This window comes from Dipodomys spectabilis, unplaced genomic scaffold, assembly GCF_019054845.1.
Source record: "Dipodomys spectabilis isolate Male_0828 unplaced genomic scaffold, ASM1905484v1 ptg000040l, whole genome shotgun sequence".
In the NCBI taxonomy this organism is placed as follows: Eukaryota; Metazoa; Chordata; class Mammalia; order Rodentia; family Heteromyidae; genus Dipodomys; species Dipodomys spectabilis.
This window is the reverse complement of record NW_024870717.1, coordinates 286,492-313,116: the sequence shown is the minus strand read 5'-3', so window position 1 is coordinate 313,116 and position 26,625 is coordinate 286,492. Positions and strand designations below refer to the sequence as shown.

The following is a 26,625-nucleotide window of genomic DNA, read 5'->3' as shown; positions in this document are numbered from 1 at the left end:
TTAGCTCTATTTTGCGATTAAATAGGTCTGTTTTATATCTCTTTATTTTATTTGAAAAATCTGGAAAATTTAAGTAACATAAAAAATAATGAGAAATAAACACCCTTAGCTCCTTAAAAGACAATCATTAAAAAAAGAAATCAACATAGAAAAAACTGAAACTCATTTTGCATGTGGTCTTTGTATATTTTGGTGCTTTGGTATTGTGGATTATGTGACTATCCCATGAATCTGGGCTCAAATCACAAGGGCTACAGGAAGAAAATTTCAAAATCTAGAGCAGCTAATACACCTATGCAATTTTTTGTAGGTTTCACTAAAGTCGCAGCTGGACATCAACTGTACAAAGGAAATAATTCTACTGCTTTGCAGGCAAGAATGTTATGAATAGCATACTGTTATCTTCTTAGATGAAATAAGAAGACCACACTTTAAAAGCTGACTAAATGATCAGCCCTTTGAATAACAGTGCCATTTTTAATGCACTCTAGATAATTCAAATCCTTCATCCCTCCACAAGCATTAATGACATTCACAAATCATTGCCGAGGGGAATTTCCAGTTCTATTTGATATTTCAAATGGATTAGGAGTAACATAAACAATATTGCCAGTTGTTGAGAATATTTAATTTAGAATAAGCAAACAAATCAGATTCCACTCCATAGCATAACCTTTAGGAAAAATGAATTAAGGTATATGGCATGTCCTTTGTAATTTAATTATAGACATTAGGGCAAAATGACAGAAACACTCTACAAGAAGGAAACAGAAGTCTTTTATAAGATATAGTAAAGATTACAAGTAATTTTACCTACAATTTCCATTATATGATCCCCTATTTTTTTCTGTTAATCAGAGACAAAAATATTTTAATTATGATATGAAAAATGCATCACCATGAATAAAAGAAATCAGGGAGTAGATGGCTCAAGTGCTGGTTGGTTCTGTTAAATATTCTCATTATTTTGAATGATCTGGTGTTTTTGTCTGTGTGGAATTATGAATGTATTTTGTGTCTGGGCAGGAAAATTTGATTATTAGATCACTGCTGACACCCAATGTCAGGAATCTAACTGGAGTCAAAGTGGTAAATATATATATGTGCATGTGTGATTGTGTGTGTGCCTGCAAGTCTGTATTTAGAAGGAAGTATCTTATTTCCCTCAGGGTATATACATAATTCTATTAGTTATACTTCATTAATGACAGCAGATAAACGTAATTAACATTTTGAGACATATGTTTATGTTCCTATGTTTGCATGAACAAACTAAAAAGTTATATTCTGGGTATGAGTTTTGTGGAAGGTCAGCTGAAAGTATAAATATTTTGAGAAAAATGTCAATGGCAATCATTTCAGTGTAGATCAATTTTAGACCACACTTGGAAGGATAGGTAATCATATATGAAAATGCAACATTTATTGATTTTCAAAAGCTACACTATTTGAGAAATATTTAGGAAAACAAGTTAAATTATGGAAACATAAAAGTAATGTGATTATTTATTGCATACAGTTTTATATTTTAGTTTCGTCAAGTAAAAATGCCATTTATTTCTACTGTATAGGAAGGAAAACACTAAATATTACAGTTTGTGACATATTTCACATTGAGGAGCTTTGTCTATATCAATGTTTATTTCTTTTGTTTCTGCTTTCCTATTCATAATTCTGCTTCTCATAGTATTATTCGAAGGACTTTTTCTTTCTGCCAGTTTGGGGTTTGAACATACATCAGGCTCTCAGTTTTTTGTTTTTTGTTTTGCTAACAGTAGTCAGTCTACTATTTGAACCATGGCCCAGCCCAGAAATTTTTGTAGTTAATTGGAGATAGAACCTCATGAACTTTTCTACCAGCTTGAAAGCCATTATTCCCCAAGTCTTGTACTTCTTAATCACTAGGATTATAGAGATGAGTCTTGGATCTGAAGAGTCAAAGACTTTTCGTGTCTTATAGCTTCCACATGTTTGCTAGTAATTGCAATAATAAACTACCACAGATTGGGTAGCATGAACATTGTAAATACATTGTCTCAGAGTTGGTGGAATTAGAACACCAAGATTAGAGTTAGCTTCTGATTCCTCTTTCCTTGGCATATTCAAGGCATTCTGCTTCTCTTGGAGTACACTACAACTTAAATGCTACCTTTGAGATTCTGTTTCCATATGCAGTCACTTTGTAAGACAATGGGTTTTTTATCTTTAGTCTGATTTCAGTGGGACATAACATATTACTTAATACATAGAAGAAAATCTCTAATATGAAATTATTTGTTTGGGGCATGGAAGTTATGGTTATACTTTTAAAAAATAGCAAGAGAGGTAAAGGTTTTATTAGAGCTTGTAAGACAAGTATGAAGTCTTGACCTTAGACATGCCACATTTAAATTCCCAGTACTACTGGAAGATTGAACTCAAAACCTATACTTGTGAAATGGCATCTCTACTACTACCATACCTACAAATTATAATTTTATTGCTTATTTTGAGGTAGTACCACTATGCCTGGGCCTGCTTGGACTGAGGTCCTCCTAACACAAGCATAAAACATTTTGCCTTGAACTGGAATCCTCTGAGCTCTTTTTTCCAAGTAGATAATATTATAGATTTGGGCCACTTTATCCAATAAAATTATACAATTTCAAAATATCTTGATATTGCCTATATTTGTGCTTAACGTATATAGCTAACCTTAATTTTTTTCCCTCTTTTGTTTAGTACTCTGAGTTGAAAACATTGGCTTTCTTGATATACATGGCTTTGTTTTGGATGGTATCCCACCACAATCAAAAAAGTCTCACAAAAGTTTATGTCAAGAATCATAGAAAAAGAAAGCTTCAGGTTGCAAAAACACTGATCTTTAAGTTATAATTGCAGTATTATTAATAGTGTTAGTCAATGATTGCTTAAGTATCATGAGGAAGGCAGAAATGTGAAAGATGTCAGGTCTCTGTAGAAATTTTGTAGTTGTCACTTCATGATATCTTCCTACCTTAAAGCTTGTTTTATTAAAACCCTCTAGGTGTATATTGGTTGGATTGATTGGCAATCATCTCTGGAAATTAAGCTGATTTTAAAAGGCTGATGGTGCTAATGGTGTGGTAAATAAAGGAATGATCAGAATGAGCACAGATATTGTCACAGATTGAGCGGACCAGATTAACTGCTGAACAGCAAAAATAAAAAGCAAAGTTTCAAGTTTGAGGATCCACATTGGAACATATACAGATAGATAGATAGATAGATAGATACATACATACATATAAATATACATAAACATACATACATGAAAAATTAAATCTCCAGTAGAATATAAAGAAACTTGGCGTGACAGGTATTAAACTATATCAAACTGGTTGCAGGAAAGGTAGAGTAAAATATAGATAGTTTAGCATAGATTTTACATATATTTTGTAAAGGATGAAAATTCTTCCTTCATTATATACTTTACAAATATCCTTATTATGTTTTAAGTTTTTTTTGTGAAAATACCATACAGAGGCGTTACAATTACAGGGACAATGTAATGAGTACATTTCTTATAAAGCATTGTTACCTCCTCCTTTCTATGCATTTATCATCCCTTTCCATCTCCCCTTCCCGACCCTCTCTCCCATCTTGAGCCAAAGTTGTAAATTTCATTTTTCGACATAACATTTTGTACATCTCATCGTTGTACTGGGTCCACCTGTATCCCTATTTAAACAACTTAGTTTTTTCCTTCCCCTCCACAAATTATAACAACATCAAATACAGTGAAAAGTAGGTTAAGTTTTTTTGTTTTTATATTGTAGTAGGAGCATCTATGCAATGCTGAAAATTTGAATTACACAAAATATGCAACATAGGTAGGCACTGGTGGCTCAAAGGTTGAATGCTGAATAGATCTATCATATTTCTTAGATTTGTCTTGGATGGTTGTATGTTCTTTTTCTATAAAATCTACGCTGTCTTCTATCCTCAGGACTCAATATTCTGCGTGGTCTATTCTACTATCCAGATTTTCTACTTTTTTTTTCTTTTACTTGTAGTTGGTCAGCTTTTATGGCTTCAAATTCTTTGTTGGATCTTTGTTTTAGATCTTGAATGAAATTCTTTACTTCCTTAATTTGATGTTCATTGTTTATTCTCAAATCACTTAGTTGATTGGTTATGGTTTCCTTGGACTTCCATTCCTTCTGTTGGGATCCAATCAGCATTCCCTTTGTGGACTCCCTGACTTCTTTCAGCTCTCTGTTTACGGATTCCATGAATGCCTCTAGTGATCTTTGTGTATTTTCATCCCGCTCTCTCAATTCTTGTATTACTTTTTGATTAGCTTCCTCACGTTCATGCAATTCCTGTAGTTCTCTTTGACTGATCACAGCTTGCTCACACAATTCCTTTGAGTGTTCTCAAGTTGCACATGCAATTCCTTTATCTATCTTTGAGTAGCTTCCTCACGCCTTGAGCTTCCTGTTTTGATCTTTCGTTTGCCTCATCTCTCTCCCTCTCATGCTCACACAGAGTCCTTTGCAGGTTTTCAATCTTTTTACCATGTTTACCATTAGTGTTTATAGAGCTTTGGGGGAGCTCTCCTCTGGATTATTCATTATCTGTTCTCTCCACTGATTATCATGAGTTGGAGTTGAGATACCCGGACGTGCCATTTTTCTTGTGTTTTTTCCAGCTTATGCTGCCCATTTGGGATGAAAGTAACACCAGTTTGTGCTAGAAAACTATCTTAAGGCAAGCATCAACACAGTCTATATTTGCATAGTCAAAAGCCTGAGATAAAATCTAGTTCAACAGATATATTTTTCAACATCAAACAATTATGTATTAATAGTCTATGAACCACAAAGAAGAATTTGGCAAACCAGAAGTTATTAGTTTTAGCGAGAGATGTGGGTATAAATAAGAATAGAAGGATGTGGAAAGGTAGAGGGAGAGCTAACTTAGTCCTAATGTCAAAGTAGGAAATAGGTTGGATAGAATGATAGTATAGACTGGGGAAAAAAGAAAGAGAAAAAAAGACAAGAAAAAATTGTAAAACAAAAATTAAAAATTAAAAAATGAAACACTTAAATTATGCAAATTAAAAACGTAATATTCAGAGAAGGACTGGAATAGGATAAGAGAATGGAAGGGATAGAAAGGAGACGTGAAAAATTAAAAAAATTAAAATGCTTAAAATTTTATATAGGTATATAGAGGTAGTACGGCTATTAAGGAATTTAAGTCTAAGAGGTTTTGAATTCAGTAATAAATTTCTGGATTAAGTGTGTATACAATGGGGGATAAGGTCTAATAATCGACTACAGGTATATCTGATAATGAGCAGAAAAGCGATTAAATCATGCAAAGAAGAAGGAAAGAGAAGAAAAAGTGAAAAGAATGAGACAGAAAAGAAAAAAGGATCAAAAGATCAGTAGAGCTAAACAAAAATGGAAAAAAAGCACACACACAAACATATACCCCTAAAATAAAAATTATAAGAGGAAGAAAAAAAAGTTAATAGAAAACAATTTTTTAAAGTTAAAAATTAAAAATGTTAAAAAATTTTAATAAAAGGTAACAAAAAAGAGTTATTTGCATTTTGGGGGTGAGATGGGAAGGTCCTGCATCTCCCTTGTGTCCATAACCAGTCTCTTGTTGGAGTCTCTGGTCTGCTTGTGGTGTTTGATTTTCCTGTAGCTTGGTTGTTTTCTTAAGTCAGTTTGTTTGAGGAGGCAGAAAAATGCTTTGATTTACCCAGGATTTTGTCATCCTCTTCCCAGGTTAGTTCAATGGGAGGGAGATCTGCTTTGAGTATCACAAAACAGGGTGATGGCTGTTTCTTCTAGTTTAGAGATGCTGTAATGGGGCTAGGTTCTTGGTAGAGTTGAGGCCTTTCAGCAAACAGTAGCTTTTCCCTGAGGGGCTAGCTTCTGAAGCAGTCAAAGAGCCCAGCCAGGAGCCATTCTCAGGGTTTATTGTTACTGAATTTCAATTGATTGTCTAGGCTGCTGTAGGGAGGGGCAGCCCCTTGCTCTGTTTACCCAGTGAAGAAAGCCACTCCTGGGGCTGGCGCAGGCAAGGGCTGGGTGAATTTTCCCTGCATAGAGCTGAGCCTGGCAGGTCAGGTTAGGTTCCTGTGACCTGCTAAATTACTTTTTGTTTTCATCCAAAGACTGAGTTGGAGCTAGCTGCTCAGCGAGGCCTTTGCCAGTATCAGAGATGGAGATCTCCGGTAGTGGGCAGGGAGGGGTAGCCTTCCCTTCTCTGCTCCCTGAGAAGGAGTGAGGAAATCATGCTTCTACTCACACAGGAGTCTGGTTCCTGGGTGATCTCTGGTCTGCGATCTGAAGGATGAAGATGTCTGCTCCTTGTCAGTTCTTGCTGGTGTTGAGTAGAATCCTCTCACCTGCTGCATCTGGCGCCTTTGTCGTAGACTCTCTGTGTTGCAGGTATGGCGCCTACAGCCGCAACCGCCCCCGCCACAGCTGCAACCACAGCTGCTGGCAAGTGCTCAGATTTGTCTCCTTGCCCGGTTTTTCCCTCTCCGGCCTAACTCTCTGTACTGTGCTGGCACACTTGGTGTGATTCTCCAGCTAAGGACTTTTCACTGGAGCACTAAAGCTGTTTTTTATGTGAGAGCTTGTTTAGCTTCCAGCTTCTCCTTCGATATCTTGCCTGAAGCATAAATTTAAATTTTAAATGATAAATTATTTTAAAATCGTTTCACTCGGGCACAGGTATGGATAGATAAGTGATGTGGGCAGAATCAGAATTATTCAGAAGGTTGTAAATGGATGCTTACCTAGTTTTCTCTTGGCTGGATCATAAAATACAGACTGTCCTAATTGGAAAAAGTTAGCCTTCCGAGGTTTTCTGCATATAAACACTCCATCAACATTTTATTAGAGGATTATTCAAGATTAGCTATATGTTGATTGATAATGACTGATCATGACAGAAAGTTGAGAGAAAACCATCTACACTTCAGTGAGGTTCTGATTTGTGCTTCACAAACTGTTATGAAAGCTCTACATGAGAATTCTAGCAGCTGCATTTTAAAAAGTCCTTGGGTTGTTACACTTTCTTATATTGTCTCAATTCAAGTACTTCTCCTTGGAGTTCCATACTATTCAATGATGCTGGATTAGCTCCTTGTTACAATTTGCAAACTGGTCTTTTTGATGAAATTTGTGCTTTTCGAAATTGCTCTCCAATTCCATCCTCAAACTGCATACAAAATTTATCTGAAAAAATTTGTATCTGTTGATAGTGCATACATATACTTTTAGTTTTCATTACAAATATAGAATGTAATAAAAATTCTCACAGCAATTATACTGCACTAGCTGGTGGGCAGGTTCTAATGTAAATAATATACTGTGTTCATGTAGAGATTTAGAGTATCCAAAGTAATAAGCCTGTGGTCCTAAAACCAATACCTTACTTATATTGAGTGACAAATACAACTTCATATAAGTACAGAAGTTTTCCTTGTATGTTTTAATATATATTTTTATTAGAAATACTGTACAGAGGGGTTACAGTTATATAAGTAAGGTAATGAGTACATTTCTTATTGAGCATTGTTACCCTCCCCTTTGTTTTTCCCCTACCATCCCTTCCCTTCACACCTCCCCACCTCCCCCATTCACCCATCCTCTGGAAATGTGTCTTGTATATTTCATGGTTACAATGTGTCAACCAGTAACCTTTCATTATATCATAAGTGAAGAAATGCTGGCTTGATTTATGCTGATTCTACTTGTGTAGACACCTCTAAAATCACTGGCCAAATCCAAGAGCACATAAATGAAATGCCATCATTTTTTTTTTGTCAGTTGGTATAATTGTGTTCTACACATTTATTGACAGGTTACAAATTATTCTCAAACTTTAAAACATTAAAAATACTTTCTTTTTTTCTTATTTTCTTGGCCAGGAAATCAGCAAGACCTCAGTCAGCATTTCTCACATAGGAATTTTCACATGGGTCAGTTAAATATATATGTAGAGTCCAATTTTTTGAGGACTCACTCATCTGCCTACAAATTCATGCTGGTTGTTGAAAAAGAGCTCAAGTAAGGATGCCATTTAAAGCCTTATAACTTTACTCTTTACCAGGGTATTCTCCTGCTAAATTGGTGGTTGAAAGTGTCTACAAGAGTAAGCAATCCTTGAGGAGCAGGAAGACACCATATGACATACTTACTGAGGTTTCCAAGTGACTTGCTATCACTTGTACTGCATTTTGTAAGTCAAATCTCTCTAAAACTACCAGTTTTAAGAGATAAGAGGAGTGGTAAATGAACTCTTAGAGACAAATACATCTTCGACATATATTGTTTCTAGTATTCAGTTTAAGGCATATTCAACAACTGGTGAAACTTGTGTTGGCTGTAATTATGTGTCTTTCTCCATGTGTGCATGTATACGTGTGTATATGTATGTGTGTGAATAGTAACATACATGCGTACATTATGGCTTATATCATCATTTATTCCTTGCTATCAAATAAAGTAAGGAATCCCTAAAGTTTTAACAGAAACTGTATAGTTAAAGTTTTAACTCTTCACTCTGCTTCTTTACACAAAGACTTTGCAACTTCTCATTAATAAAGTTTCCATAAACTCTGAAATGTACATACTTAGTACTTAATGTCTGTTACCATAAATATTAAATACTTTATAGAAAAGTTTTATACCTGCCAAACGGTCCTATTTTGGGCATATATAAGCAAAATCCCAAGATTAAGCATATTTAAAACCTTAAAACTTTTAACAAACCTAAACACTTGCTGCAATGTTCTTTTTGACAGGTGCCTTGTATAGAATAATTTAATTCCTCCTCCTACACATCTCTTGAACTACAAATATCTGGAATTATTTTGTTTTTGGCATGTCTATCTTGATTTTAATCCTAAATGTGTGCTTATGTAAGAAATATATGATTCTAAAATTTCACAACAATTCTTTTGAACTTAATTTTGTTGAATTGTGTAGTTTAATAAAATCAATAAAAATTATACTTTCTATATAAAAAATGTTCTGTGCTCAATTTAGCATCACATACACTAACATTGGAATAATACAAAGAAGATTAGCATGCCCCCTGCACAAGTATGTCATGAAAATTTGTGTAGCATTCCATATTTTTACAACAACAGATGCTGAAAGTTGTGTGGTCACAAGGGAATAGTACTGCATTCTTAGTGGGAGTGAAAACTTGTTCAAATGCTTTGGAAAGCAGTATGGAGGTTCCTCAAAAGACTCTACATAAAACTCCCGTATGACACAGTAATCCCACTTTTGGGTATTTACCCAAATGATCATAAACAAGACCATACTAAAACTACCAGCACAACTATGTTGATTGCAACATTATTTATGATAGCTAAGATATGAATCCAAACCAAATGCCTCCATTAGATGAATGGATCAAGAAAATATGGTATATTTACACAATGGAATTCTATGCCTCCATCAGAAAGAATGACATCGCCCAATTTGTTAGGAAATGGAAAGACTTGGAAAAAAATTTATTGACTGAAGTAACCCAAGTCCAAAGAAACATAGGTCCCATGATTTCCCTTATTTTCAATAACAAATGTATATCTGGGATAAGCAGAAAAGTTCAAAAGATATGTGCATATAACCAGATAAAATGATGTTAAAGAAATTGAACCCCAAAATAGGGACACAAGTGGTTTTTTGTTTCTTGCTATTGTTTCTCAGGTACTTATAATGTGTGATGTCAATTTTTTGTTTTTTTGTATGTTTCTCCCCACGATAAAACCCCTGTTTTCTCTGTATTTGAAGTTAGTGCACTTACATCTTGTATGTATGCTTCTCTAATTTGGGGAGGGGAAGGGAAAAAATGCTCAAATAGGGATACAGGTTGACCCATTGTAACAATGAGATGCACAAGACACTATGTTGAAAAATGAACTTTACAATTTAGGCGGAGGAAGGAAGGGGGAGGGGAGTATACTTGTGGAAGTGGGAGGGAAGGGATGGTATGGGAAATATAAAGGAGGAGGTAACAATGCTTGTTAGGAAATGTACTAGTTTCCTTGTCCTTGTAAATGTGACCCCTGTGCACAGTATTATTACAATAAAAAACATATAAAAATGTTCTGAGATGGAAGAGTTTATTTCCTGTATTTTACCCATATAATATCATTAACAAAGAAATTAATGCAGAACACTGATATGACGGTAATTTGAATAAATGTGTGTGTGTGTGAGTAAGGCAGCGCTCAAGGAAACACGCGCGTGCATGTGAACACACACCATACATGTATATTGGCGTGCTCAGAGTTTAAAATCAGGGCTTCAAGGTCTTGCTAGGCCTTTCCTATCTAGATTGGTGAGCTACTATATAAGCTACATCTCAATTCCTGGCTCTTTGCTAGTTCATTAAACATTTTGAAAAATAATTTCATGAAGTTTTTTTTTTTGGCCCTGATTGGCTCCCAAGTGTTATCCACAGAAATCAGACTCCAGAGCAAATATTCAGAGTAGATAGGATTATAGGTGTGACCAGCCAGCACAAGGCTTTTAGAACAATTTTAAAAAATAAAAGAAAATTTACTTCATGGGGGCCTGTTTTATCATCTCCTAATTTGAAAGCATTTTGAAGTGAGTATATGTCAGTTTGGGGATTGTTAAAACATAGTAAGTGATGATATTTAAAAGTTTTAGCACTTTTTAAAAATGAAACTGGAACTGTGTGACAGAAGAAATTTGGCTGTCTTCGGACCTCAATTTGTAAGCTCAGCTCTGTGTATGATAATCCAATGTCACCAACACATTCTGTGTTGAAGACAAAATGTGATAGAAAACAATCACCAAGGGCAATATTTGCTATGCTATTATTTCTTGGACAAAATGAATATTGAATTGAGAGTGTAAGAGAATGGAGAGATTTTACCCACCTTTTTGGTATTACTGAAAGACTTTTGGAAACTTTGACTCATTTCCTTCCTCACTGTGTGTGTCTTTGGGCCATGCACTTACTGTCTTTAACTACAATTTTTCCCAACACTACAATGGTAATAACATCAGCATTATAGCGAATGTTATCTTAAGAATTAAGAGAATAAGACTTGTGAAACACTTAACATAAACCTATGAATGAGCTTTGAGTTTAGCCAGCATTCTTTTTTAAATACCAAATAGAATATGATAAGTAGTACAAAAACCATTACATGTAGTGTGAGCAACCAGAAGTAATATCTATTGACCATGCTCTGCTTCCAAGGAAGCCAGATGGATAACTTCTCATGCTGTAAAACAAACTGGTTATCTTATGTCGTGATAGTGTAAAAGTATCAGGGTCAGAATGATGAAGAAATGTTGTAGACAGAGGTGAAATCCATATGAAAATGTGCAAAACTGATAAAACATAAAAGTATCTGAGCAGTATATTGTGTTTTACATCATTTAAGTTACATCACAAAGGTAAGGAAGACCTGGAAGAATAAATTGTCTTTTTGATATTCTATCATAGGTCCTTAGAAGGATCAACACTTTCCTCATTCTTGTAGAGGCATCATCAGATGAGGGGAAATATATTTTTTGTTTGCTTCCTTCCATTTATTCTTCAGTTTGAAATCTGAACTACATGAAACTGAAAGAAACCAAGTGAAATTAGTTATGCAGCCTTTGGAAAGAACAAAGTAAAATAAATAAATTATATATAGTCTTGTAAAAGGTCTAACTAAATTGAGTTATATAGTCTCAAGCCTCAACAGAAAATGATTTAAGCAATATCATGTTATTAAAAAAATTTTAAATGTTAGGAGCTGCTTAATTTTTTCCTTTCTACTACCTTGAATTAATTATTGATTTGCTATAGAGAGATTAAAGATGAGATTAACAAGAAACTTGATTAAAAATGGACAAAAATTCTGAATAGACATGTTTTCCAAAAAGCCCTGAAAATCTCCTGTGGATTTACAAATTTGTATTTAATAAAACGTCTATGTTGGCTGGATGCTTTGTGAGCAGAAGTCATTTGAGAAATGCAATTCAAAATTAATTTTAATACTACTTTGTAACTATTATAACTCTTATCAAAAATATCCAAGGACCCAGGTGTGGTGGTAAAGGCTGGTAATTCCAAGTGTTTGGAGGTTGGAGTAAAAGGATTTGAGTCTAAGGCCAGTCTTGGGTACTGCACACAGTAAAAACCTACCCTTTAAAAAAACTCAAAAGGTAATAATGTTGGCTGGCGACACTGTGGAGAAAAGGAAATTTTCTATACTCTTAGTCAAAATACAGGTTAGTGTTCTCATTGTAAAAAGTAGTATGCAGTTTTCTAAAGAAATCCTGGGCTGGGAAGGTGGCTCAGTGGTAGAGCGCTTGCCTTGCATGCTCGAGGCCCTGGGTTTGATTCCTCAGCACCAGATAAGCAAAAAGGAAAAAGCCGGAAGTGGCTGTGGCTCAAGTGGTAGAGCGCTAGCCTTGGGCTGAAGAGCTGAGGGAAAGCGCCCAGGCCCAGAGTTCAGGCTCCACTACCGGACCCCCCCCCCCAAAAAAAAGAAATCCTAAGTTGAAATATCATCTGACCCACCAATCATGTGAATATTTCTCTCTGGGTAACTCATAAATATATCTGTAGTTCATTGTTATTCACATTATTCACAACAACAGCCAAGATATAAATCGAAGTCCAGTGTTCAACTACAAACTAATAAAGCAACTGTGGTACATGCACAAATATCTTTTTCTGTTGAAACCAAAGTAAATTTTTTTATTATTTTCCTGTCTCTATGTGATTAACCTCCAATTAAGAAATCCAGATATATGATTTAATTTAGCCAATACTATTTATTGAGTATAAGGACCTTCTACTCTCTACATTCTTCACACTAAGATCACTAAATATGATGAGTCTGAAGTAATTAGTCTCTTTTTGACCTATGATAATATTCTTTACAATGTGAGTGAAATGTTTAAAAAGTATCATTTGTTTTAGCTTAATTTCTCTGAAGAGACCATAAATGATATTATCAAAGCTTAAAAATGATTCTATTTAAAATTTAGAATTCAGGAAATGGTTTAGATCATTCTGGTTACTGTAGCCCTCACTACAACCTCATGAGAAAATTTATATTGATGAAGCAAAAATCTGAGGTTAGACATTTATGAATAAAAAAATCATGTCATTCTGAATATGTAGAGCTACATAACAAACATAGAAAATTTAGCTTTTAAATACCTGAATATGCTAGTACATTTAATTGCAGGGTAAGTACTTATTCTGAAAGGAGGTAAAATTGCACTTATTTTGAAATGTAAACCTAAGTATTTATATGAATAAAAGACAATTTTTAAAATATCACTCATTCAAGAAACAAGATGTATATTTAGTTGTTTTTCATGCCAATTATGTTCTCTAAACTTACTACAAATACTAGATTAGTAAACTTAATTCATTGCTTTGTAGGGAAATAGCAATTCCATTTCTTAAAACTCATGACAAAAACTTTTTCTCAAACAATTGCTAAGTAAGTGTTTTATATTTTTTGTCAAGGAATTTTATTCGATAAATTTTTATTCATTAAGTTAACTAATTGGCAAACAATATAAATTATGCATGGACAAAGTTTATCTAACACGAGTTTGTTGTTGTTTTTTTTTTCAGAAGACAGATTATGGCTCTCTTAAAGAACACTAGAAGGCAGTGTGTTCTTTATTAATTTTTAGTTATTGTGTTAATAGATATTAATTGTCAGAAGTGACAATTCCATAATATATTTAACATATTTGATTATACTCCCTCTATATCCTTCTCATTACTCCTTCCTCCAAAGGTATTCTGTTTTTCACATAAAATTACAACTTTCTATATGCGCATATAAACTAATTTGGAAGATTTAAGCTAAACTGCAAGTTAATTCAAGATATACATTGAATTAATAGGATGAATAAAAACCCAAATATTTTTTGTTAACTTTTGAATTGAGCTATCATTATTATTATGGTTATGGTTAGGATCCCAAACAGAATTAGAATTAGGATTAGAGAAATAGAAAATTTAGGTTCATCACAGGATGACCCATTGCAACAATGATACTCACATGACACTATGTTGAAAATAAAGTTTACACCAGGGGAGGGAGGGGTAAGGGAAGTGGGGAGGGATGGAATAGTGGGAGAACAAGAAAGAAGTGGGTAACAATGCTCAACAAGAAACGTACTCCTTACCTTACACATGTAACTAATCCCTCTTTAAAGCATCTTTTCAACAAAATAAAATTTTTAAAAATTAATGAACAATAAAACCTGACAAGAAATAGAAAAACACTTAAAATTTATGTTCAAAATGCAAGTAAAATTTAGACCTCCATGCTGAGCAAGAGTTGGGATAAATATGAAAAAGTGGCTTGTTATTAACATGATGATTCAGTTATATGTATGCTTAGGATTAGGCAAGGTGTGCCAGTTAGAGCGGATTAGGATGAGAAAAACATGTAAGACATTGTGTAAAACTGCCACATATTTTAAGAGGAATGAATGGCAAGAATGAATGAAACCAGTCTGTGTTACTTTAAACATTCAGATAAAATTTGGTTTAAAGTGTGAGGTACATTTTTGTTCCGGTTAGGTTTAGGGAAGGATAAGCTTTAAGGTAAATTTTAGTTTTCCAATAAGAAATAGAAGCCAAAAAAATGTATGATTGAATAGAATCTAGACAATTTTCCTTACATTAGCCATTTGGTGTTAAATCAGAATGTGATTTGGATTAGGTTTCTGGTTAACCGGGTTTGAGGATAGAGTAAGAAATGGGTTAAACTAGTGGCTCGTGTCTATTATCCAAGGTACTCAGGAAGCTGTTTTTGAGGATCGCAGTTCAAAGGTAGCCCAGGCAGGAAATTTCATCCGACTTTTATCTCAAATTAACCACCATAAAACACAAAAGTGGTGCTGTGAGCTAAAGAACTCAGGGATCATGCCCTGGCCCAGAGTGCAAGCCCCACGACCGACAAAAAGAGAGAAAAAAAGAAATGTTAAATACTAAGTAAAGCTGAAACTTTTTTTAGGTTCTAGGAATTCAGGAAAAGCTGGGATAATGGAAGTACAATGTATTTCAAAATATCAGGGTTTGAGATCAATAGGTATTGATCTCTGAACTTGAAGCTGATCCCTGCCATCCAACAACATCACATTCTTGTGAATATCACTAGCTGGCCTCATGAGCATAGCAGCCAGCTAGGGCTAAGCTATCTGATGGCCTTGGACTCCAACAATGCAATCATTTCTGTGCACAGACTGAAAACTATCATAGGTAATTTTGATTTATTCCATTCTATTCTCAGCTAAATTCCATGTTCAGGTTTGTATGTTTTATGATCTCTTAAATATTAATTACTATTTTCCTACATTCTCAAAAGTAACATATATGTCTTACTCTAAAATTCATTCAAACATGCAAAAAATATTAATGTAGTTGCTGTCCACCTATGGCTCATATTTTAAAACCTGGCTACTTTAGAGGTAAAAATCAGAGGATCCTGGTTTAAAGCAGCCTATGCAGAAAAATCTGAGATATTTCTCCAATTGAGAAACCAAAATCCAGAAGTGGAGATGTAGCTCTCATTGTAGAGTGTCAGCTTTGAGCAAAAAGACTAAACAGGAATATTAGGTCTACTTCTGACTCCATTATTTACTCATGGAACAAACACACACACACAAACACATAATCTACATTCTCTTTGACTCCCCTTCTTGAGCAGTATTCAATGCCATTAACTTAATGCATGTTTTCTCCAAATTATTATGGTAGGGAATAAACTACATTTGCATTTATAATAATGTACTTTTTGTACTTTTTGTTTTGCAGTTTTTTTGTACTTATGTGAGAGAACAGTGTTTTGTGAAGACTAAACAGAAATCAATGTGTCAGTAAATCGGTAGGTGACAGACTGAAAAATACAGATAATACCACTTGAAATTTTATTTCTCCAAATTTAAATATATATACATATACATGTTTTCAAATTTTCTGCCAAGATTTTATTTCCATTAAAAATAATCTATTTTTTTCATTATATAAATTTAACATATTGTATGTCTCAGAGTAGATTTATATTTACAGAATTTCTTTCCTTGGAGACAAGATTCTGCAGTGTAAATCTGGCTTTCCGCAACTCCTACTTCTGTCTGGCATTACCATGTGGTAGTATAGTACCATGTCCAGCTATATTATTTACATTTTGTACATTAGAATATTAATATGAACAGCTTTAAGCCACATATCTTCATGAGTATGAATGAATTTCTTGCAAAAAAATATTATAGAGTTACTGAGTGAAGCCAATTATGGTAGACATGCCTGTAATCACAGCACCCAGGAGGATTGTAAGCTTAAGAGCAACCTGAGCTACACAGCAAGTCTCTTTGAAAACAAAACAAAACAACAACAACTTGTGAGCTTGGAAGTGGGAAAGTATTGTTAAGTGGGGTGATAGGAACATACAAAATTGTGTGTGTTTGTGTATGTGTTTTTGTGGTGTGTGTGTGTGTGTGTGTGTGTGTGTGTGTGTGTGTGTGTGTGGTGTGCGTGTGTCCTTGTGCTGGTCCTAGGGTTTGAACTCAGGGCCTGGACACTGTTCCTGAGATTTTTGCTTTCTACAACTTGAACCAAACTCCACCTCAAGCTTTTTTAGCGGTCAATGGAGATGAGTCTAATCCATTTTCCTGTTCCGGCTTAGAACCTTGATCCTCTTTTCTAAGCATGAGAAAACAGCCATGAGTCTGTATAGTTGCTGTTTTACTGTTAAGTAATATAGTAAACATCAGGCCAGTTTATACTCCTTCCAGCAGCTTTTGAGTGTTTCACACACACCTAAGATAAAACCCACTCCAGGTTTGATGACATCCAGATCTCATAATGTGAGATTTGTATTGTTATGCTCACTTTAACTATGAAGACTTTGAGCCCCAGAGAGTTTAGTTAATTTTGAGTCCTTATCTCGTATACAGTGGAGCCTATTCAAGTTCGACTAGGTCTATTTATTTCAGAAAACATCATCTGTTATAGTCAACACGTGTTCTAGCAAGTACTGCTCTTTAAAAGCACAGTTCTGTGTCAAATAGCTTATTTTGCTCTCTCTTTAACTGTTTGCACCCCTTTTCATAAGCTAGGGAAAGCACACATGATGAGAAGAGCCATTTTTGAAGGGGAAATTGATAATGGGTTTTGAACTTGGTATCACATACTTATTAGTCAGATCTTCCATTTGAGTTATGCCTCCAGAACTATATTTCTGTTTTTTTCTTTGTATTATAATTACAAATATGTGTACACAGAGTTTATAGTCATATAAGTCAGGTATGGATATATTTCTTTTTTGAAATATCACCCCTTCCCTTGCTCTCTCAATTTTTCTCTCTCACTGGTTTGGTTTTATTAACTTCCACCTCCTCCTTCTCCTCCTCCTCCTCTTCCTCCTCCTCCTCTTCCTCTTCCTCCTCCTCCTCCTCCTCCTCCTCCTTTTTCTTCTTCTTCTTCTCCTTCTTCTTATCATTATTTTGCTGTAGAGGAGATAGTTTCATACGTGTGGTAATGACTACATTTCCTTTGTATATGTTTTTGTTTCAGTCAGTAATCAGTCTTGAACCAAGGGCCTGAGCACTGTCTCTGAGATCTTTTGCTGAAGAATAGCACTCATATTGAGACACAGCTCTACTTCCCTGAGTGCATTTTTTTTGGATTATGTTACCCTTTCCCTTCATCTCTTCATTTACCCGTCTTTCCCCACAAACAAGTTGCATAAGTCATTTTCAATATAGTACCAATTGAATACCACTGTTGAACATGTTCATCATGTCTCTCTTTTAAAATGACCCCTTTAACTTCTCAAAGAGAGATAAATGAATAAACATGACAAAAATGAAAGAAAACAAAGAAAAATATCATCTTGTTTGTTTCCTGGTCACTGGTTATTTTTGAGATAAAATGTGTTTGTGTGTGTATGTGTGTGTGTGTGTGTGTAAATACTTGGGCTCGAAATCGAGGAGTTGACTTTTAGCTTTTTTTTCAAGGGTAACTGTGTGTGTGTGTGTGTGTGTGTGTGTGTGTGGTGTGTGTGTGTGTGTGTGTGTGTGTGTGTGTGTGTGCGTGAATAATGGAGCTTGAACTTAGGGAGCTGACCTTTAGTTTTTTAACTCAAGGGTAGCCGAGTACGACTTGAGCCAACCTTTACTTCTTGATTTTGAGTAGTTAATTGGAGATCAAAATTTCACAGATTATTCTAACCTGGTCTAGCTATAATCCACTTTCCTCAGATCACAGCTAGAGTTACAAGTGTGTACCACTGGCCGTGATTGGCTTACATTCTTTTTGTTAAGTACTTGAAATGTAAAAGACAGTTGCAACCATAGTAAAAAAGAAATCCATTTAAATTTCCCAGATTCATTAACAGAATATACAGAATTCAGGGTACCAGAATCACAGATGGGAATTGCCATGGATAAAACCCTAGGAGAAGAAAAATAACATAAAGTAAGAAGAATGAACTATCTGCAGTACATTGGTAACATCAAGCTTGACAACTAAACAAAAGAAGACCTGCGTTTCTATGTATTGGCATTCATTTCAATTAGCATCATTTCGTATGGTCATGTATATATTCATAACTTCTGTGCTACTATAATCCACTTTCAGGAGTAATAGGCCAATGCTACTCATTGCAAGTGAGGGAAATCATAGAGCTCATGTTTCTTTGGGCCTGGCTTGATTAACTTAGTATGATTTCTTCCAAGTCTTCATTTTCTTACAAAAGGGACTACGCCACTCTTTCTGATAGAAGCATAAAATTACATTCTGTAAATATACCATATTTTCTTGATCCATTCATCTATTGAGGGGCAACTGGGTTGGCTCCATATCTTAGCTATGGTAAACAATGCCATCAACAACCCATCAACAAACTAGTAACTATGTTGCCTCATTGGATTTTGCTTCACAAGTTACAAAATATTTTGATGTATTTTTGGTTTCCTGTTGGGGGAAGGTTGGCGTTTGAAGTACTAGTGGGCCAGTACTCAGGCTTGAACTGAGGGTCTGGAGCTCTTCCTTAGATTGCTTTACTCAGTGCTGTCACTGTGCCACTCGAACCACATCTCCACTTCTGGCTTTTTCTACTTAATTGAAGATAAGAAATTGAGGATTTATTAGCTTGGATTGGGATCAAACTGTGATCCTCAGATCCCATCCTTGTGAATGCTAAGATTACAAGAATGATCCAGAGGCTGGATATATTGTGCTCCCTATGAAACCTAAACAAGGGCACATAATTCTGAAGCATGTGTGTAAGATTATGCATTTCTCTGTACAGCATTTTCACAATAAAAAAAGAAAATTAGTTAGAAAATATAGCCCTTATATGTGTGTATACATAATATAAATGTGCAGAGGGCAATGAGGATGTATCTGCTGATTTTGAGGAAAGATTTCACCTATGGCTTTTCACAGACTGTGCTACGCTGTACAGAAAGATTGAGACTAAAGGTGAGGTAATTGATGTCATCATCCCATTCATCTACATCCCTTGTCAACATGTATGCACATATGTACTGTGGTGTAATCATGATTATTTTGTGTATGAGAGGCAGTACTGGGGTTGAATTCAGGACCTAGGTACTCTTGCTTAGCTTTTATATGCTCTACCATTTGAAGCACAGCTCATCTTTCTGTATTTACTGTTTAAATGGAGGTAAGAATCTTTTTTGATCAGTTGGCTTTGAACTGAGTTCCTCATATCTCAGAGTTCTGAGTACTTAGTTTTACAGGCCTGAGCTTCCAATGCCTAGCTTTTCATTATTACTTTTACAAGCTATATGCTCACACTCATTCCTTGAATTTCAAAAGTCTCACTGTTCAGGCTGACAAGATGTGAGGAAAGATGGTTGTGTGGATAAGTTACCAAATGGGCCTCTAGCCCCCATTAACATCATTCTGGCAGTTACTTGCATTTCAGTCAGTGAGTACATATTTCTAATTTCACTCTGCCTTTTTTAAATGCCGTTTTGAACTGTCTTTGATATATCTTTTAAATATTATCTCCCAAACAGAAGATATTATGTGAATATATTTGATAATATTTCAAATAGGGATGTTATTGTGTGTCTGGATGTCTGTTGTCAGAGGCTGTCCATCTGGGCTTCAGGAACAGAGCTAATGATTCCTGTCTGCTGGTTGCAGACAGGAAGGATTTTCCTGGCCAGGCTTTGACTGGGATCCATTCATCTTAGACTGCTAACTAGCTAGGATAACAAGCATGAACCATCACCAACCTGCTTGTTTTAGAAGCATTGCTTTTCCTTCATTGATTTTTTTTTTCCTGGAAGGTTGATATAGACAGACTGCTTGTACCTCATGATAATGTGATTTGAATAATACCCTTAGGCTCTGGCATTTCTGAAACTGATTTCCACAGTTCTAGACAAATGAAATTGTTCTAAAGCCAATAGCATTTTCCTTCTGAGAAGTTAGGTCTCTTATTTAAAACTCTTATCTTTTCCTTTGGCAAAGCAATCAGGATGTTTCTGTAAAACTCTATTTCTTGAGATTATTAGAGATAGAAGGTATCGTGTACACACTTTCAAATAATCTCTCCTTTTATAAACATATGTTTATATAGAAGAATGATGACTATTGAATTAATTTGATAACCACTCTAGAATTTTTAAGCTTTAATGCTTATTAACTCAAAGGAGGATTATAAACATTCAGAATAGTGGAATGGGGCTACTACTCATTTGATGTATGTGGAAAGATGATCAGAATTCTTATGATTAATAAAATATATCTTCAAATTTCCAATGGCTGACTGCTATGCTAACTGGGAGGAGACATTGGTGCTGCCAGGGGTTTGAAAGTTGGTAATGAAGCAAAATATCCTGGGAAAGCATTTGCTAAGGATATAATTTCCAAGACTCATACCAAATACATTGAACTAGAATGCTAAGTGATGAATGATTGAGCACCAAATTTTATTTGTTGGCTTCTTTGTTTTTGACGTCCTGGGATTTGGACCTAAGGCCTGGGTGCTGTTTCTTAGTTTTTTCCTCAAGGCTAGTGATCTTCCAGTTGAATCACAGCTTCATATCCATATTTTTGGTGTTTAATTGGACATGTCTTACCAAATTTCCTCTTTGGGCTTCCTTAAAACTCATCCTCAGATATCAGCCTCCTGAGTAAGTAGGATTCCAATTGTAAGCCACCAGAGCCCAGATAGAATCACATTTTAGAAGTATTCTTTCGGTGAATCAGATGTGTCTGACTGCTATTTTAGCACTTTGTTTCCAGTGGGTCATGTCAGTTTTATAATAAAATCAGAACTTTTCTTCTTGTAATCCGTAGTATCCCATATCTATCTAATTTATTCTTATCTTCATTTCTGACCTCTTTTTTCTTTATTGTACATTTCCATTCTTACTTCACAAGCAAGCATGTCAATGCTGTTTTCCTTTTCTGAAGCAAGTCAGGTCCATTCCCATCAATGGGGGATGTATTTGCTGTTCTTATTGCCTGGAGTACCTGCTCCTAGATAATTGCTTGGATGATGGCTCCCATATCAACTATCTCTTGTTCAGCGTTGTCTCCTCCCATCCTCACTGTGAAGTTGTTGCTACAAAATCACCAATGTCATGTCTCTGATTTATAGGAATTATCATTATGATTTCTGATTTTCGTTTCAGCATGAAATTGTTGAGGAGAGATCCACATTCACTTCTGTTTCTCCAATATCTATAATAGTGCCTAATCCTTAGTGTTCAGGAGTCTTACATGGAGATCAACCTTCCCCAGCTCGATTTATCCTAACTTGTGTTCAGGACAGCTCTTCAAGCTGAAGTCTGGTGGCTAGTAATCATTCCCTTTCATTCTTTGTGCCTGTTGGTGTTGTTGAGTCCACTTCAGGGCAAAACGAGTGCCTGACACCTATTTGTTGCTATGGCAAAGGTGGCTGTGACATCATAGAAATTATAGCCATTATTTTGTGAAGCTGTGTGAGGACATTCTCCCCCACATAATTTCTTCCATATATGTGTCTCCTTTGCCCAGGAGTGCATTCAACAATTCAACAACAAAACTATCATCCAGTTCCTGATACACTCAGAATATGTTTCTATTTCCTTTAAAAAAAGAAAAATTCAAGACATGCTTTGGTGATTTGTCATTGAATTACTGAAACAGAGTATATAATTTTATGTATTTGTAAGTCTTTGTCCATCTCTCTTGAGCCCTTGCCATATTTCTATGTGTTTGCAGCTTGGGAAGGGAAATAAGGTTTAATTCAGTATAGTCAAAGATTAAAGTTCAGAAGGCTCTGTTTAGACCCTTTTGGAGGAAATGCCTACTTTCTATCTGATGGATGTTCTACAGATGGCAATCTTGTTACAGAAACTGAGTAGAGTGTCATAAGAGGTTGTCCTGATTTCTGCTGACTTTCCTCTGGGTTTGGGGAGTGTGATCCCACTGCATATGTGTGTCTTTGAAGGACACAGGCCTCCTCTGAAAATCTAAGGCCTTTGGGGTAAGAGAGACTAAACCTCAGAACCCAGCTTCCCACATCACTAGGATTACAGGCCTGAGTCACATCGACTCAACTCATAGCTTCATTTTTATACATAGTGTAGTCAGTTTCATTATACTCACTTCTTAGACAGATGTATATGAATATATATATATATATGTTTATTCATCTATTTATAATCAGTGTTAGATCTAGAAACACACAAATATATATTCATATAATCATATAATTATAATCAAATTATAGCTGTGTTTCCCCCAAAATATTTTACACTAATATTTTGTGAAATAATTACTCAAGACTAAAAATTTAAATGCCTTTGTAGTTTGAAAAATCATATTCAATTTCATATATTATATAATATACTATATATAACATCAAGAATATAACATGTATTTACATACATCTGATTTAATTGTGTTATTTTCCTGCCTGATTTTGTGTTTGTTCATCTATGTAAGCCTTCTTTCTTCTATTGATGATAGTTTTTACTTTCCAGTATACATATTTCCTATATATTTTGTCAAATATCAAACATAAGGAGATTTTTATATTATTGTAGGTAAATTTTTCTTCCATATTTACCCAAAGCACAAAGAAAATATATACAGATTTGAACTAACTGTTGGAAGAATGTCCCACATACCACTATAAGTAATGTGTCATTTGTCCCAATTGACAGAATAGCTTTCTAGGACATCTTATCTGCTGTCCAAGACCTTTTCTAGCCACCTTATCAACCCATCCAGGCATGGCTTGGCTTCTTTGCCGCTCCCTGTGCATTTAACAGTTCCCTGTATACACAGTAGGCTCTCTTGTACAGCCCCCTGTCATTCTGTGTTTTCCCCAACAGCACACATATGCATGATGCTTCAGATTGTAGGCTTAAAAAGAAACGTATTTAAGATTCATGAATCTACAATATATCAAAAGCATTGATATTTTAATAAAGTTAGAAAAATAAATAGAATTAACACTTTACAACAATCAGAACAAAAAGAAAAATAAAGATTTTTTTCCAGGAAGGGGGAATGGAATCTCTAAATCTAGATTGGTCTCTAAGTTGCCTTCAGGCAGAAATTCTGCCTCTGAGTCCCCAAAGGGATTTATTTCATCACTAAAGACAGGATTTTCTTCCTGAGTCCAGGGAGGGACAAATTCTAATTTCTTAATTGGAAATTGGATCGCCTGCAAGAGGACAGATTGGTCTGGGTATTCTGTGAGGAAAGACTCTCTTTCCTCAACTGAATCTAGAGTTTGGACCTCTCCTATTTGTTTTGCTGAACATAGACTGGGATCAATTTCCATTAGCACACATTTACCCTGCACACCAAGACGAGTCTTTTTGAATGGTTTGGCACCGATCTAGGTGGATTGTGAATATCAATAGGAGACAGTCTGGATCATCTTCTTCCTTGCTTGTATGTGCAGGTGTACTTGCATCACATGTGGTGTTCAGAACCAATGAGATGTCCACAAGACTCAAAACTTGTTTGGGCCTTTCCACGAGTTAAAAAAAAAGCCCTCTATGTTCACAGGCTTTCTGGAGATTAGTGATGGCTTCCGATGACATCACTGATGGGTTCTTTATCTGGAGTTCTGCAAGAGTTGTTCTACGGTGATGCAAACCTGAGCATGGAAATAGGTTCAGGAGTCTTAGAACTGTAGAAGTTAAGGTGTGACTAAACTTTCATGAGGATCTAATGGGGGAAGCTGTAGAACTTGAGTTTGGACTGAACACTGATGAGAAGGTAGGATGTTTCTAATGAGTGATTACTTCCAAGTTGTTTTAAAAGGAGAACAGATATTACCTGGCAAAGAATATCTATAAAAGGACATTTTGCCAAGCTGCGGCGTACTAAGGGCTCTTGGCCAATCAGGCACAGACCTAGAGACTCAGGTTCCATCCATACTCACCAGATCTGAGGCATATAAACAAGGACTTCTTCTTCTTTTCCTTGGTCTCAAGGATCATGAGTTCCTCCAGCTGCTCCAGAAGAATATGTGAGCATAAGAGCAAGTCTGAAGATGGCATGTTGAGCTTGACATACTGTGTAAGTTCTTTCATGGTGTCATGGTACTTGTGCTGATAGAAATTATCATGGTAGAAGTCCATCCACATAGGAAAGATGGAACAAACCATGCTGTGGGCAGACAAGGAAAATGAGATCCCACCCTCCACATCCTGAGGCTATAGCGTTTTTCTGGCAGGACATGCATGTTGGGAGGTGGGAAGAGACTCCTGCAAGCAGGATGCTCCTCACAATTTCTCAATTACAATACTCTAAAATTCTCCCTGTGATAGGAGGAGAAATTTGTTTCTCCACTGAATCTGACTTGTTATACACAGACCTCCTTGTCATCCATGAGAGTCCAAAACAACAACCGCATCCACAATGTGTAATCTGCTATCCACTGAAGTGCCAAGCCTCAACTCCCTGTTGAAATCACAACTGGTGTGCAAAGAAGAATGTTGACTTTCAATCAGAAACCTCAAAGATATCCATTTTTCAAGGACAGAATTTCTCTTTGTCCCAACGTCCACTTTCTTCTTCATCTTGTTCATCTTCCTCCCAGTTACGGTAGAAGGATCTGTACCAATGGGAGGAGAGAAGGAGAATAACTCTGTGCTTCTCCTTTTTCTGAACTAACAGGACACACTTGGGACTGGTTAAGTCCCACAGAGTAATGTAAACATGACCCACAAAAAGTGGAGATATGTCTACACAATTTCAAGTAAATTCTGTGAGGATGCTTATATGCATCTGTCCAAATAAGTGCACAATGGCTCATGCCTCTAATCTTACTAACTAGTAGTGTGAGATCTGAGGATCACAGTTTGAACACAGTCTAATTTGTAAAATTCTAAAGATACTTCAGTGAACCAGCCAAAGGCCAGACCTGGACTTGGGGATCAAATTATAGAGTGCTACGAACAGGACAACTCTCAGGCCCGGAATTCAAGCTCAAGTTGCATTTTTCATCTGTCTATATTCCTTCAAAGGCCTCCAAGAAGGTTAGGGTGGACGTTGGGTGCCACTGGCTCATTCCTTGAATCCTAGTCTCTCAGCAAGCAAACTGCTAAGGCTCCACTAGTTTCTGTGAAAAATGAAATGTTCTGGCAGCCCAGTTCTAAGGAGTTAGCCGGGGAGTGAACTTCTTTGTCCCAAGACAAGCTCCTGTGATCAGACCCCAGTGAAACAGTCTCAGAGAGTTACCAAGTATTCCAATAATCTGCCAGGATGTCTCAGCCCTGTTTGAAAGAGGAACACTCACTTTTTAAACAATATCCAGAAACTGCTCCATTGTCTCCTACTCTATAGTGTTAAAGAATGTTTCTAACATAGAAAAGATCACCTTTCTGGTAGGCAGGGACCAGGTTCATTACCAGCATTTCCAACAAGCCTGAGTCCAAGCTCCCTATATTATAAGGCATATTCAGGGTTTGGGCTAACTCATTGTCATACTGAGGTGGTAAAAAGAATGGATTTTTGAAACATGGAATTGGGATTACACTTCAAAATGATTAATAGCGTGGATTGAAAAGTACACAGTAAATATTTTCTCAGTATACGCATATAAAAGCACACAAGAAGAAGGTTGTACTGTGGCCTAGGATGAGATTAAATAGGTTTCCTGTCATAGTTATACCTGGCATGAGTTTCCTTGTGATTTCCTTGGTTTCGTCTTATAAAAAGGCCTGAGAATATGGATTCGTGTTTTGGCACTGATCCAATGTCTGCAGCATTGAGTGAGGCACTCACACCTCTCACGCCTGAGACCTGAGTCTCTTGAACTTCCTTGTTCCTGAGCTACAGGCCACTTGAGCTGGCTTGAGCTAACTGTCAGTTACAGTTGTCTGGCTCTCAGAGTTCCATATTCTATTCCATTGTGAGGTAGAGAGTGTCATCTCTCAGAGACCAATGATCTAAACTGCTTGCTCACATAAGACCATCCCAAAGACATAGTGGAGACTGAAATCTCCCCTCCCACATCACTCTATACACATGTGAACATTGTCAAATCCCAACATCCTCAGCTAGGTCTGGGAATCAGCATGTTCTCAACCTCAAGGAACACTTTCTAGGTCAGATCCA

The 26,625-nt window shown here is 35.9% G+C and overlaps 1 non-coding gene across 1 annotated transcript; it reads left to right on the top strand.

Annotated features, from left to right (window-relative positions):
- The first annotated feature begins 9,028 nt into the window (after window positions 1-9,028).
- LOC122106406 lies at window positions 9,029-9,135 on the top strand. The gene has a single exon (XR_006147172.1). It is a non-coding gene; the product is annotated as a U6 spliceosomal RNA (small nuclear RNA).
- Window positions 9,136-26,625: the final 17,490 nt, after the last annotated feature.